At 41.7% G+C, this 15393-nt stretch overlaps 1 protein-coding gene and 1 long non-coding RNA gene across 2 annotated transcripts in view; one reads left to right on the top strand and one right to left on the bottom strand.

Annotated features, from left to right (window-relative positions):
* GALNT9 (polypeptide N-acetylgalactosaminyltransferase 9) overlaps positions 1-15393 on the top strand; it is a 217294-nt gene that overhangs the window by 30943 nt on the left and 170958 nt on the right. The gene's annotated exons all lie outside the window — the stretch shown is intronic.
* The window catches only part of LOC138176870 (uncharacterized), a 2651-nt gene continuing 1696 nt past the window's right edge, over positions 14439-15393 (bottom strand). Inside the window, exon 2 of the long non-coding RNA XR_011172402.1 lies at positions 14439-14891. This is a non-coding gene — a long non-coding RNA (uncharacterized lncRNA). The remainder of the gene's footprint in view (positions 14892-15393) is intronic.

The following is a 15393-nucleotide window of genomic DNA, read 5'->3' as shown; positions in this document are numbered from 1 at the left end:
AAATCCAGTCCTAATCCCTATAATCCCAATTATCAAAGAAAGTTAGGAGAGCAACCAGAAAAGGTAAGTTCCATAACAGCAGGAACTAGTTTACTTGTCTTACTTTGTATTCCTGGGGTCTGACACAGTGCCTGGAACATAGTAGGCAATTAATAGTAGGCTCATTAGATTGGATTGGGAACCTTAATCAGTTTGCCTGGGTTCAATCATCATGTCAACACCGAAGATTCCCAGATCTATAAATCCAGCTTTAATCTTTTTCTGAGCTCCAGGCCCAATGCAACAGCTGTCTATTGGACATTTGCACCCCAAATGACCCATATGCACTTCAATCTCAATACATCCAAAAGAGAACTCATTATTTTCCCCTCACCCAAAAACTCTCACTCCTCTCCTTAACTTTCCCTATTTTAAAGGTCATCACCAGTCACTCAGGTTCTCAGCACTGGAATCATCCTCATCTCTTCACCCTCTTTCAACCCATATTAACCTAATAAGTCTTGTTGACTTTAACCTCACAGTATCTGTTATATCTGTTTCCTTCTCATCACTCACACAAGCACCACCGACTCAGGTCTCATCACCTCTCCCCTAGACTATTGATATTGCCTCCACTGTAAATCTTTTCCTCTCCTCTCCTCACAGTTTGGTTATTGAAATCTCCTCCTTTTTGTCTCTCCTCCTCAAATCTTTCCCCTTCCAAATTCATCCTCCACAAAGCATCCAAAGCACAGTTCTGACCATGTCATTTCAATTCTTTCACCTCCATATCTTTGCCTCGATTGTTCCAGGTGCCTGGAATGTTCTTCTTCCCAAGCTCTGAATAAATGATTGCCAGGTTGGATTGGGCATATTCATGTTAATCTTGAAATCTCTGACTTTCTTTAAGACTTTGCTTAAGGGTCACCTCTGAAAGAAGGCATTTCCTGGTGTCCCTAGTTGCTCGTGCCATCCCCTGCAAAGCTACCTTTTCTCCATATCTTCTCTGTTCTGATTTAAATATGTCATCTACTCCCATTTGAGTTCTTTGGGGGAAAAGACTTTTTGTTTTTCTCTTTTTAGCCCCTTCACTTAGCATAGTGCCTGATATCTAAGTGCTCCACAGGCAGCAAGGTTGCACAATTCATAGAGCACTGGACTTGGAGTCAGGAAGGACTTGGCTTCAGATATGGCCATAGACACAGACTAGCTATTTGGCCCTGGGCAAGTCACTTAATCTCTCTCTGACTCAGTTTCCTCATCTACAAAATGGGGGCAATAATAATCCTTCCCAGGATTATTGTGAGAATAAAATGAGATAATATCTATAAAGCAAACATTAAGGCACCATATAAATGTCTATTATTATTATTTTGGACTGGGGGAGGCAAGCCATCTGACCACTGTGCCTCAGTTTCTCTACTGTAAATTGGGGATAGCACCTCCTTCTCAAGGTTGTTGTGAGTACCAAATGCCATGATAATGTAAAGCACTTAGCACAGTGCCCGGCACATAGTACAAGCTTAATAAATGCTTCCTTCCTTGGACAGCACCTGACATATAGTAGGCACTCCATAAATACTTGTTTGATTTGTTCTTCTAATAGAGAAGAAGACTGGACTGGGAGGTGGAACTGGGTGCTGGATCATTGACTCAGATGACCTACACTGAAGGAAAATTTAAAAAACAAAAAGAAATCCCACTTCTGAATGGACTGAAGGACATTAAACCAAGGCCTCCCCCAGCCATATCCCAGAGCACTAGCAAGGAGCCCATCTGTCAGGCACTGAGGTGTTTCCTCATCAAGAAAACCTGGCAAAATGGATTAGCAAAAAGAAATTATTGAGTCCATCTTTCTTCTCCTCCCCGCATGGCCTCATGTACAATACGCAGGTAAAATATTGATGAATGAATTCATTAGGACTCGTCCTCAATGGCAAGTGAAACCACTGCAGCATGATGGAGCAATCAGGTGTGCATCCACATCTACAGGCTTGGACCCCTGTGAATATTGCCACTGCCAGTATGCATCTGGGTATGTCAAGGAGCCTGACCCTGCCCTGGGTCCTCTGCAACTACATAGAACAAGAACGCCCAGATCTTACAACCTTTTAGGAGTGTACAGTCTGCAAAGAAACAGGGACCAATCTGGAGACGGAACTGGGTGAAGAGATCCTCAAATAGGACCCTAACACAAACACAAGTAGGCACTGCTGTGCTTGGCACATAGTAGGTATTTAATAAATGCTCACTGGCTGACTGGTTCCCACCCAGTCATTTTGGGCTGATAGGCCATCAGCAGGGTTGGATATGAGTGGTGGCAGCATATCTCCCAACCTCGGAATGGTTACAATTTTCCAATGCAGAACAACAACAATAACAAAAACAATGTCTTTACATGCAAATAGAAAATGTTCTCTATTAACTCAGGTCTTCCTGGAACTTGGACAGAATGGATTTGTAGAGATCTATGATAAATTGTTCCCACCTGATAATATGGACATCATGATGGTCAAAGAGATTAACCCAGAGAATCAATCAATTAGTCAAGCAGCATTTTTTAAGCACTATCTTCTAGTCACCTGGTCATAGGGCAACTAGGTGGCACAGTGGTTAAAGTGGAATCAGGAAGACTCCTCATTCTGAGTTCAAATCTGGTCTTAGACACTTGCTACCTGTGTGACCCCAGGCAAGTCACTTCACCCTGTTTACCTCAGTTTCCTCATCTGTAAAATGACCTAGAGAAGGAAATGGCAAACCATTCCAGTGTCTTTGCCAAGAAAACATCAAATCTGGCCTCAGATACTTACTGGCAATGTGACCCTGGGCAAATCACTTGACTCTGTTTACCTCAGTTTCCTCATCTGTAAAATGAGCTGGAGAAGAAATAGCAAACTGCTCTAGAATCTTTGCCAAGAGAGCCCCAAATGAGGTGACGAAGAATCAGACACAACTGAAAATGACTAAACAATGTCAGTGTTCTGAGTTCTAGAGATGAAAAGAAAGGCAAATATAATCCTTTTCCCCAAGGAGTGGCCATTCATGTGGAGGAGACAAGAGGACTATAAACAGGCTTATACAGGATGCTTATAGGGTAGCAGGCAGATAGGTGAAGCAGTGAATAGATCACAGGACATGGAGTCAGGAAGAGATGAGTTGAAATCCAGCTTCAGACACGCAATACTATTAGTGGATAATTTAGCATTACACATATACCCTTGTAGGAATGAGTAGTGGCTGCATTAGCCTAAATACAATAATGCTTTTTCTAAATTCCTTTTTCTTGTTGTTTAAGTGTTTGAGTTCTTCTTCCCTCTAGCTCCCTGAAGTAAGTTCCTCTTTCCAGCAACTGCAGAAATTATGTAGTTAATTCACATATATTATAAAAGCAGCATCCCTAGCCACAAACGTCTGACTATGGTACAAGATTGCTAAGATTTGACAAGCAGGATGATAGATGTAGGTTCAAATCCAATAGAATACTCAAGTTAATCATTGGCACACCCTAGAAACTCCTCCTTCTGCCCCTAACACACCCACACCCCAAACACTGTCAATAGTACCAAAAATGCTCAATTTGCTTCAGGGGTACCTAGCTTAAATACAAGTCAAGTGATCTGCCTTGCCCAACTGAATTATGCTTAAAATAAGTTTCTCCAGATTTCTGCTATTTACCATAATTCCTCTTTTTCTAGTATAAAAATGAGTTCTGGGAATCTGGAGTTTGTCCTCTAACCAGAAATCGGTAGACCTTATTTGGTTGCAATTGCTAGACTCGCATATAAATTATTATGCTCAGAACATTTGTTCCGCAGATTCTTTTTATTTCAGATAATAAATCAACAGTACCCATGTTACCCTGGGCAAGTCACTTGATCTCTTTCTGCCTCTATTTCCTCATCTGTAAAACGCATCTCTATTTTTAGCACCTATCTCCCAGGGGTATAAATTATATATGATTCATAAAGCACTTTGCAAACCTTCGAGCATTATGGAAATTTTAGCTGTTATTCTTATAATTTTACAAGTTAACAAGTAGGAAAAGTGAGAAAGGTCCTCTGCAGAAAAAAAGGGTGAGATTTGAGCTTTCTTGAAAGAAGCCGGGAATCCTAAAAGTCAGAGATGAGGAGAGACAGAGTATTCCAAGTATAGAGGAAGCAGTCACATGAGATTCAAGAATCCTGACACTGGATGGAGCCTTGAGAATGAGAGGACTGGGCAGGACATTTGTCCAGATTGGTTGTTTTTTGTGCTGCCCTGTCAGGAGTCAGGGGCTGGAATTAATTAACAATTAAATTTAGTTCAAGGTGGGAGGCAATGCGGAGTAGTGGCTAGGGAGCTGACCTCAGAATCAAGAAGACCTGTATTCAAATCCTGCCTCTGATATTTACTGACTGTGTGACCCTGAGCAAATCTCTTAACTTCATAGTGCCTTGGGCATCTCTCCTGAAACTGTTGGAGATTTGCATTAGCTGATCTCAGTCTCACATCCCCAGTTGTCTACTGGGCATATCAAACTGGATGTCCCATTTACACCTGAAATTCAGCATGTCTAAAATGAACCAATTTCCTTTCCCCCAAAACCTTTTTTTCTTCCTAACTTACTCATTATTTTTGAGGGAACCACTTTCTTCCCAGGCACTGAGGCTTGTAAACCTAGATGGCATCCTCTACACCTCATTCTCTCACTGGCCATATGCAATTTGTTGCCAACTCCTGACATTACTGCCTTCAGAAGACCTTTCACACATGCCCCCTTCTCTCTTCTGTCATGGCTACCACCCTGGTGTAGATCTTCATCACCCTGTGCCTGGACTTTTGTCATAGTCTATTTAGTTGATCTGGGACAGCTAGGTGGCACAGTGCATAGAATGCCTGGCTGGGAGTCAGGAAGGCTTCTCTTCCTGAACTTAAGTCCAGCCTCAGACACTTATTAGCTGGATGACCCTGAGCAAGTCACTTAACCCTGCTTGCCTCAGTTTCCTAGTTGAAGAAGGAAAAGGCAAAACATTTCAACATCTCTGCCAAGAAAACCCAAAACAGTTGAAAAATAACTGAACAAACTGGTTGATTTCCATGCCAAAAGTCTCTCTCCACTGCAGTCCATCCTCCTTCCAGTTGTCAAAAGTGATATTCCTACAGCACTGTTCTGACAGTGTCACACATTCTCACCCCCCCACACACACACTCAGTGAACTCCAGGGGTTCCTACTACCACCAGGATCAACTATAAAGTCCTTTGTTTGGCATATTCAAGGTCCTTCATAACCTGCATACACACACACACACGCACACACAGACATGTGCACACATGTACACACACACACACACCTCCAGTCTTCTTATACTTTACTATCCTCCAGACTCTTTGACCCAGGGACACCAGTCTCTCTGCATTGCTCACAGAACAGGCCCCTCCATCCCCTAATTCTATGCATTTTCTTGGGCTGTCTGCAAAGCCTGATTTTTTTTCTCTTCTCATCTCCACCTCCTGCCTCCTTTAGCTTCCTTCAAGTCTCAGCTACAGTCCTACCTTCAGCAAGAAGCCTTTCCCAATTCCTCCTTAATGCTAATGCCTTCCCCTGAAATTATCGCCAATTTATTCTATTCTGTGTACATTTTGTTTGTATGTGACTGTTTACATGTTGTCTGTGGACTCCTTGGGAGCTGGGCCTTTGACCCCCACCTTTCTTTGTGTTCTCAGCCCTTAGCACATTGACTGACATATATTGTTGCTGTTGTTCATTCATTTCAGTCATGTCTGATTCTTCATGTCCCCATTTGGGGTTTTCTCGGCAAGGATACTAGAGTAGTGTTCCATTTCCTTCTCCAGATCATTTTACAGATGAGGAAACTGAGACAAACAGGGTTAAGTGACTTGCCCAAAGTCATACAGCTAGTAAGTAAGGCCAGATTTGAAGTCACAAAGAGGTATCTTCCTGACTCCAGGTACTACATCTATCCACCGTGCCACCCAGCTGCCCTGTCTGACATCAAGGAGGAGCATTTGGTAAATATTTGTCCACTTGGCACTTGACTGTTGCTGGTGACTATTACAATTCATAGACTCAAAGCCCTCATTCATAGTTATGCAATATCTCTCCCAGGCACAGTGGCTGCACAGAATGACTGATGGCCTATGTCAGGATTGCCATGTGATGTGCCCCTCTCTATCTGTGCTTGGTGCTCCATCCCCCGGAGGACTTCCTCCATGGGTGGGGTGCACTAGAAAGTGGTGTCTCCTCTGTGACCTGTAAAACCAGCCTGGCTCCAGGTGTCCTTTAGAAACAGCTCATTGGAAGGAGCAGTTAAAGTTCTACTTGCTTCTATGGAAAAAGAAGACAAAAATGGGGTCAGTGCTTCTCCGTCCACCCCAGGGCCAGCTTCCCCTCCAGGCTTATTTCCTCAGAACCACGAGGTTCTAGACTAGGGGTGGGGAATCTAGGAATCACTGACATTCCTACTTGCTTCAGCCCATCCCTTCAGTTTTCTTACAGAGATATAGGATTTATCATACATGGGGACCACCGTCCCCTGACTTTTACACCAATCTCCATCCCAGAATTTTCTAGGAAAGTCCTTCTTTCTTTGTTAGTTCACCTATCCTTCCATTCATCCATCTGTCTCTTCATTAATCTGTCTACTCATCTATCACACCCATTATTTTCGTTCAGGCCCTCCTCACCCCACGCCTGGATTTTCCTAACAGCATTCTGGTTAGTCTCTTTGCCCACACCAATCTGTTCAGTTTCCAAAGTAATATTCTTTAAGTGTTAAGGTGAGCTATTTGAAATTTGTCCTAAAGACAATTGGGAGCTACAGAAGGCTTTTGAGCAGAGAAAGGACCATGTCACTCTGAGAGAGAGAGAGAGAAAGAGAGAGAGAGAAGAGAATAGAAAGACATAGGAGGAGAGAGAGACATAGGAGAGGAGAGATCAGAAAGGGGGGAGAGAGAGAAGGAAGAGAGAGGAGACAGACATAGAAAGAGAGAGACAGAGAAAGACAGAGATGTAGGAGAAGGCAGGAAGGGAGAGGAGAAAAAATGAATGAGACAGACATGTTACTATTTATTCCCCTAAAAGTGTTAATCATGAATGCCATATGGCATGGAAAGGGTGTCTGGGGGTAAGACACAGACTCCCCACTTCAGTCAAGGTTTCTTATATGGTTGTTATTCTAGGCTGGTCTTCCAAGAGAGAAAGTTCCAGTTCCCTAGCTAATTGGTCCTCCCCATCTCTAGCCTCCTTACATCCCCACTCAATCCAAACAGCCCCATAGCAAATAAAATAGTCTATCTCTTTTCTCTGTCCCTGAGAAAGATTGTTTCCAGCTTGTGAGTGTGAATTATTTTTTACTGTAATCTTGCGCAGAATTATTCTTCCTTTCCAACCATTTCAGAGGTGGGAAAACAATGAGACAAGCCTAGGCAGGATGCTGCACCCTCTATAACCCCATGGTCCCCTTTGGCTTTCCTGAACTGCTCTGAAGTAGAGGATGAGACCATTGAACTGGTGACAGCTTGGTCTGAAGATGGGCCACGTCCTGGGAGCAGCCTCTGGAAAGACCATCCTGGACTCCTTCTTAGCACCAGGCCTGAGGGTCCCTGGTGGCTCTTCTTCCCTCCCCTTCCCTGTCCTGATTTGGAGGCATCAGCCACTTTGGTGGGAGAGGGGATATAAAACGGAAGAAAGTATTCAACAAGCTGCCTTCATTTTGAATCGTCAGTGACTGGCCCAATTGGTCGAGTGAATGTAGTTTGTTACAGTGGAGTGAAGGAGTTAGTATGGGACCATCATAAATCATCTGGGGTCAAGGATCCAGCTTTGAATCACTCTTCTAACACTACCCGGGTGACTTTTGTCAGTTGACTTCCTTAGCCTCAGTTTCTTTAAATGTAAAATTACAGTCTTGAACTAGATGCTTACTGAAGATGCTTCCAGCTCTCAACTGATGATTCCAAGTCACTTGATTTCCCTGGCCTGAGTTTCCTCATAGGTAAGATGGAGTGATTGAGCTAGATGGCCTCTGAGATCCCTTTCCAGCTCTTGAGCGACAATCTTATGAGCAGGGTAAAGAGAAGGACCTCTGGAGTCAAAAGACTTGGGTTCAAATCCCATCTCTCATAGTTATTATTTCTGTGACCTTAAGTCAATTAAGCCCCCCTAGGCTTCACTTTCCTCCTTTGTAAAATAAGGAGATTGGCCCAAGGCAGAAGTTTCCCTCCTTGGCTAGATCTACGATCCTCATTACACCCTCCTCCTCCTCCAAACTTCCTCAGGTGTCTCCCACTGAGCCATCTGCCCTTCCCTTAAGCCCATCAAACAAAAGGACCTATTGTTTGCCTCATCTGGCCTTTCTGTCAAGCCCCTTTTCCATCTTAGACTGAAGTCCTCATGGCTTGAGTTGCAGAGAAAGGTGAATCCCAATTCACGTGTGAGTTATCTTTGCCATGTTCTGGTTCACAATTACTCTCCCTAGCTTTCAGATTCCTTATGGATCACTTCTTCAAACCCAACTGTAGAGCAAAAGGTCTTTATATTCATGAGAAGCTTCAACTGCGAATCTCCACCTTGCCAGTACATTACAGCTGGTGTTGGAGAGTTGGCTGTTTCATAGTCTGTGTTCAGAATGTTTCTTGACGCGTTGGGTTGTTAACATGTCATTATTAAGCTGGTAAAAATGGAATTACTTTATATTATTTATTTTTTTTGGAATCAGAATGATTTCCTCTCCTGCTAGAAAATAAATAAATGACACCTCAAATCCTTTAGAAGGTTTCAATCTTTATCTAGGAAAAATTTCCATTATTTCCCCTGGCAGGACAAGGCTGATTTCTTCTCCTCTGCAGTCTCTGGCACAAAAGATTGACCCAAATGGAAGTGAGCAGAAGAAAGGAAATATACATGAACCAGGTTACTGTGGGTATTTAATATTCTACTGATTTCTGAAGTTCCTAATCTCAATATTTGACTGAATAACAGAATTTAGAAGTTGGAAGGCACCTCACCCACTATCTGATGCAGCTCATACACAAAAAGAATCCTCTCTATAACATTCCTGACAAATGGTCAGACAGACTCTGCTTGAAGGCACCCCATACACAAACTAAGGGAGAAACCACCACCTTCCAAGGCATCCTAGGCTACTTTGGAGAAGTGTTACTAGGTAGGAAGCATTTCCTGGCGCCAAGGTTAAATCTGCCTCTGGACAACTTCCATCCATTTCTCTTGGATTTGCCCTTGGAAGTAGGCAAAATAATGCTAATTCTTCTTCTACAGGACAGTCTTTCAAATACTCAAAGGCTCCACTCACCCTTATGTCTTCTATCATCCATAATTAATACCCCAGTTTCTCTCTGTCTCTCTCTCTTTGTCTCTCTGTCTCTCTCTCTCCTTCCTCTGCCTCTTCTTTTCTTCTCTCTCCCTACCTGTCTCTTTGGGGTCTCCTATGTCTCCAAGACTGGATGTACAACAGTCACTCATGTCAGTAATCAGTGGCATATATATGGTAGGAAGCTGACCTCTGCTTGCTTGAGTCTATATTGAGTACAATTGATGGAGATTTAGCATTTGGTTTGAGTGATTGAGTTGATGCTGAGACAAATGATGAGAGTCAGAAGATGAGTTAATGTAGCTTAGGAATGGAGATGGAGATGTGTTGGGTGAAGATCCCTGGGTGTTTTAAGAGTAAATTTTGGACCTTTGGGTATAACTCCCTGGAGATACCAGGTCACACCCAGGGGAACCATGATAAAGGATCAGGGAGAGAGTGAGAATTAAGGCAACATGTGGAGGCAGGATTATTCAGATTGTGTCCACCCAGCAAGATGAATCACATACTGGATAAATTCTACATTCTGATCTCTTGGAGTAATTCTAGGACTTGAGGGGAAAAGTGATGTCAGAGCCCTGGCAGATGTGTTATATGAGATGGCACCATTCTGAGTCCCTAGCAGTCTTAGTAGGGGAAAAGAAGACATGAAGTGAAGAGGCTAGAGAACAAAGAGCCATAATGTCAGAGGATGTCTGCATGAATGGGTCCATGACAGATAATGTCTCTGATGTTTATTGTTTACATGAGAGCATAAGATATGGTCATGAGATAATGTTTGCTAAATGGGGAAGGACATGATTATTTCATCAATGGTGGGTAGGAGTATTGAGGGATGCTTGGCTATTGGTCCAAGGACAATCATATTGTTGGTTTCTAATGATTCAGTTTACCACACCAACCAACTCAACCCAATGTCCACCACGGTGCTCAGCACAAACTCTATTTCCCTCTTAATAAGTTCATCTCCCTTACATAATCACAGTTAGAAAATTTCAGATTTAAAAGGACCTCAACAACCATCTAATTCAACCTATGCCAGAAGGAAATCCTCAACATAATAGACTTGGTAAGTGGGCACCTAGCTTCTGCCGAAAGATCTCCAGGGGGTGGGAACCCCTTATCTCCACTCCACTTCTGGACAGCTTTTATTGGTGGGAAGTTTTCTTTTCCCTGATATTGAAGCTAAATCAGCCTCTTCACAATATCCTTTCCCAATCCCAATATTATTCCCAGTTCTACTCACTGGGGTCAAGGAAAACAAGTCTTTTCACTTCTACCTTCAAATAATTGAAGACAGTTACCTTTTCTTCCTCTGAGCCTTCTCTTCTCCAGGCTAAACATCCCCAATTCCTTTATGCATCCTTATATTACATGGATTCAAGGATCTTCACTGTCCTACCTGCCTTCCTGTGGACACTTCTCACTCACTTATCATTGTCCATATTAAGCTGTGCTGCCCAGAACTGTGTTGAATGTGGATGCTGTTTTTCATATCAGCCCAGATTTCTGCAGTCCAAGTGAAAGTCCTCCATATTTCCCTTCCCCAAAATCCCAGTGTTTGAGAGGGAAGAGAGTTGACTGTGCATCCCCATCTACCTCCTACCCACTTCTGTTGCAGTTTCTCTCTCTAGAGGACAGACTCTGAGCCTGTTCCAGATGGGAAGACCACTACTGCAATCCAGCTTGTGTAGGAGTCTAATTTCCTCACTGGAAGTCACACTTGGCTAGGTTACACAGTGAATAGAACACTGGCCCTGGAGTCTGGAGGACCTGAGTTTAAATATGGCCTCAGACATGTGATGCTTCCTAGCTGTGTGACCTTGAGCAAGTCACTTAGCCCCAATTGCCTTGCCTTCTTCCCTCCTAAATAAATAAAGAAATGAATGAATGGATGGATAAAATGGGGGCAGCTAGACAGTGCAGTGTATAGAGTGCTGGCCCTGGAGTCAGTAGGACATGAGTTAAAATCTGGCCTCAGATACTTGACACTAGCAATGTGACCTTGGGCAAGTCACTTAACCCCAATTGCCCTGTCTTCTCCCCCTCCAAAAAGAAAAAAGTCAAAATTTAACTTTTTTCTCCACATATTTATATCTGAGAACTCTTTTCCCTGGGCCTTTTCCATTCAACCATCAAATTCTGGCCAAAATAGTAGAGATACTGAATTCATACCAGCATCATTTATTTCCAAGGTCATCAATAAGAAATTCTCAATAAAATAAAATGTAAAATATAAAAAATTTAAAAAAAAAGAAATTCTCACCCTTTGACTTCTCTTTTAGACATTTTGGTTTAGTGTAGCATAGTACTCCCTGATGACCTGTGAAGGAAAATTAAATTTCTCAAGGCATTTTATCCAGGGGATCATCAGATCTAATGGTTTCCACTTCTTTGGAAATGAAGTCTCTTTAAAGGATTGACAAAATACCTCCAAAAGAGACTGGACTCATTACTCTTGGCCTCAAAGGGAAGAATTAGACAGAAGGAAAGGTTCAGAGAGGCACACTTCAGCTTGATGTCAAAAAACTTTTTTTTTCGCTTTTTGGAGGGGGAAAGGTAGAGCAATTGGAGTTAAGTGACTTGCCTAAGGTCACATGGCTAGTTTTATGTGTATGTGTGTGTGTGTGTGTGTGTGTGTGTGCGCACGTGTGTGTGTGTGTGTGTTAAGTGTCTGAAACCAAATTTGAACTCAGGTCTTCCTGATTTCAGGGCTGCTGTTCTATTCACTGTGCCACCTAGCTGCCCCAATTTCAAAAATTTTAACAGTAAGAGCTGTCTGGGTGTCTCTCCACCCCATTCCCCTCTACACATTGAAGGCCTTCAAGCCAAATACAGATGATGACTTGTTGCTTACCTTGTGGAGGAGATTCATGGACAGATATATTTTGGCCTTTTCCACTTCTGATTGTGTACAAGCTCAGGAAGATATTTCTCCTTGCTTCTCTGGTTTCTTTCAAATACCAACTAAAATCCCACCTCCTGGGTTATTGTTTTTAAAAATTTTTGCACTTTCCGTTTCATCAATTTTTTTCCTTGCAAATATTTACAGATTATTCTTGATTCATGAAAGGTCTCTTGGAACAAAGTAAAACAGTTGGTAAAAATAATAATAACAGTGACTGCAACTGAAAGAAAGTGCAGCATTTTATATCTGCAGCACCCCTCCGTGCTCTATTTTAAAATATTAACAGAATTCTATTTTCTCTCCCTCCCACTCCCCAACCCGTTGAAAACAGCAAAAAAGCAAAATTTCTTGTAAACAATATGTACAGCCAAGCAAAACAAATTCCTTCAATGCCTATACAAAAGAATATATATGGATCATTCTGTATTCTAAATCTGTTGTGAGCCTATTAGTGGATAGTGTATGTCATCAGTCCTTTGGAATTATGAATGGTCACTGTAGTCATCACAGTTCTTACAGCTTTCAAAGTTGTTTGGTGTTTCAATATTGTTAGCAATGTCAAGATTGTTCTCTTGGTTCTACTCATTTCATTCTCCATCAGTTTATAAAAGTCTTTGAAATTGTTCATTTTTTTATTTTGATGCTATCATATAAATTATTTCTCTGGTTCTGCTGACTTCACTTTGCATCAGTGCAGTTATCGGTTTTCTTTCTTTTTATCACTAACACTTAAGGCAATGCCCGGAACATAGTAGGTTCTTACCTTTTTGACTGACTGGCATTCCAGCTGTGAAAGACTTATATGAAATAAGTCTTTCTATGACTCTTTGAATGCATCTATTTCCTCATGTAGTAGTAATAATAATAATGTAATAACAGTGTAATATATAATAATAATAGATATAATTTATATAGCACTTTCTATGTGCCATATAATTATTATCTGATATGATCTCCACAAAACCCTGGCAGTACCATTATCCACATTTTTACAGATGAGGAAACTGAGGTACACGAAAGTTAAGTGACAAAAAATAAAATAAAATTAAAAAGTTAAGTGATTTGCTCAGGGTCACACAGCTAGGAAGTGTTGGAGGTCAGATTTGAACTCAAGTCTTCCTGATTCCAAGTTCAACACTCTATTCACTGTACCTGCCTCATCTTACTGATATGTACCACAACTTACCTGTTTCTCAATTGTTAGGCACCCTCTTAGTCACCAGCTTTTTACTACCCCCAAAAAGAGCTGCTATAAATATTTTTTTATGTAAAAAACTTTTTCCCTTTCTATGACCTCTTGTAAGTATAAGCCTAGCCCTAGTATTGCTGGGTCAAAGGGCATACACTATTAGAATTTTTTGTTTATAATTCCAAATTCCCATCATTTCTTTCAGCACAGAAATATTCCACTACATTTGTGTATCACAATTTGTTTAACCAGAATTCTATTTTGCATTCTATTTTCCAGTTGATGGGCATCGACTTTACTTCCAATAGTTTGCTATCACAAAAAGTGCTACTGTAAATATTTTGGTGAATATGGGAACTGTCTTTTTACCAAGGGCCTCCATTATCCTGGCCATATCCTGTAGCGTAGGCATTCACAGATTGTGTTTTCCATTAGACAGTGACCCTCTTGAAAGTAGGGACTAATTGGGGTATTTATTTGTTTGTTTGTTGTTGTTATTATTGTTTTTCTTTTTTTATCACTAACATTTATGGCAATGCCTGGCACATAGTAGGTGCTTACCTTTTTGACTGACTGGCATTCAAGCTGTGAGCCTCAGAAAGAAGGCCCTGAGGAGGGAACTCACTGTCAGTTTAGAGGGATGCTGATGCTGATACAGATGAGAAACTGTTATCAAATCCCTGATAAGGCAAGACTCCCACTGGATCAATTACCCTCAAATAGCTCTGTCCCATAAGTAAATAGCATCTTCCAAGTGTGAAGATATAACTCATGCCTTTGGCCTGTTTTGCAGGATTCCAAAAGGCTCCTTTTCCAGTTGGATGATAAGACCAAAATATTCCCTGCTTGTGAACTCTTCAATGAGCTGAAACTAAGTGAGCTTGGGCTAAGTACTTACCCTGGGTGAGGTCCCAGAGGAGCTAAAAAATGGGAGATGAGGGGAGACAAGTTAACAAATACAGGAAGGTGCAGAAAAAAACCACTGATATTTCCTACAACAAGCCTAAAACAGGGTCATTCAAATCCATCCTCCTTTATCATCAACAAATATTTACTGAGACTGCTTGATGCACAGGACCCCATGCTGGTCCACTGGGGATATGAAATCAGTCAGTTGGCTAATAAACAATTATTTTGTGCCTACCATATGTTAGGCACTGTGTTAACTGCTAGAGATACAAAGAAAGACAAAATTAAAAAAAACCAGACTGAAAGGAGTTCAGTCTAATAGGGAAGATGACATGCAAGCAATTATGTATGAACACAACATAGACAAAAAATAGTTTCTAAAGAAAGCCACTAATATTAAGGAAAGGCTTCTTGGGAAAGTTGGACTTCGGCTGAGGCTTGAAGGAAACCAGGAGGCAGAGATGAAGAGGGAGAGCATTCCAGGCATGGCAGACGGCCAGTGCAATTGGTCAGAATCTGGAGATGGGGTGTCTTCTTTTGAGGAATAGCAAGCAACCAATGTCACTGGATCAAAGACTATATGGGAGCAGGGAAGAGAGTAAGATATAAGAAGGCTGGGTACATTAGGCATGGCCCTTGACTTGGATAAGTTTGCAATTTATAGAAATTATTGGCTTCAGAGCGGTCAGAGGAGCCCTTATCCCAATGACTTTTTTCAAAGCCCATCTCATGTGCCTCAAATAATCATATTTATTAGTATCTGTGTCCATGGTATAACTCCCAATAGAAAATAAATTCCTTTATGACAAAAACTGTTCAGTTTTTTCCTTGTATCTCTAAGTGTCTTGTACCTATTAAGCTTATAAAAATTGTTGTTTGAACTAAAAGTGAACTAAATGGATAGGGTGTTGGAGTGAGCAAAGGAGGAAGAGGAGGAGGAAGAGAATATGAAGGTGGAGAAGAGGAAGAGGAGGAGAAAAAGAAGGAAGAGAAGGAGGAGGAGGAGAAGGAGAAGGAGAAGGAGAAGGAGGAGAAGAAGAAGAAGAAGAAGAAGAAGAAGAAGAAGAAGAAGAAGAAG

Source organism: Petaurus breviceps, unplaced genomic scaffold (genome assembly GCF_028583685.1).
Source record: "Petaurus breviceps papuanus isolate PSGF00001 unplaced genomic scaffold, PetGlider_PUasm1.0 103, whole genome shotgun sequence".
NCBI lineage: Eukaryota > Metazoa > Chordata > Mammalia > Diprotodontia > Petauridae > Petaurus > Petaurus breviceps.
The sequence above is the reverse complement of the archived record's forward strand: the minus strand, read 5'-3'. Positions and strand labels throughout refer to the sequence as shown.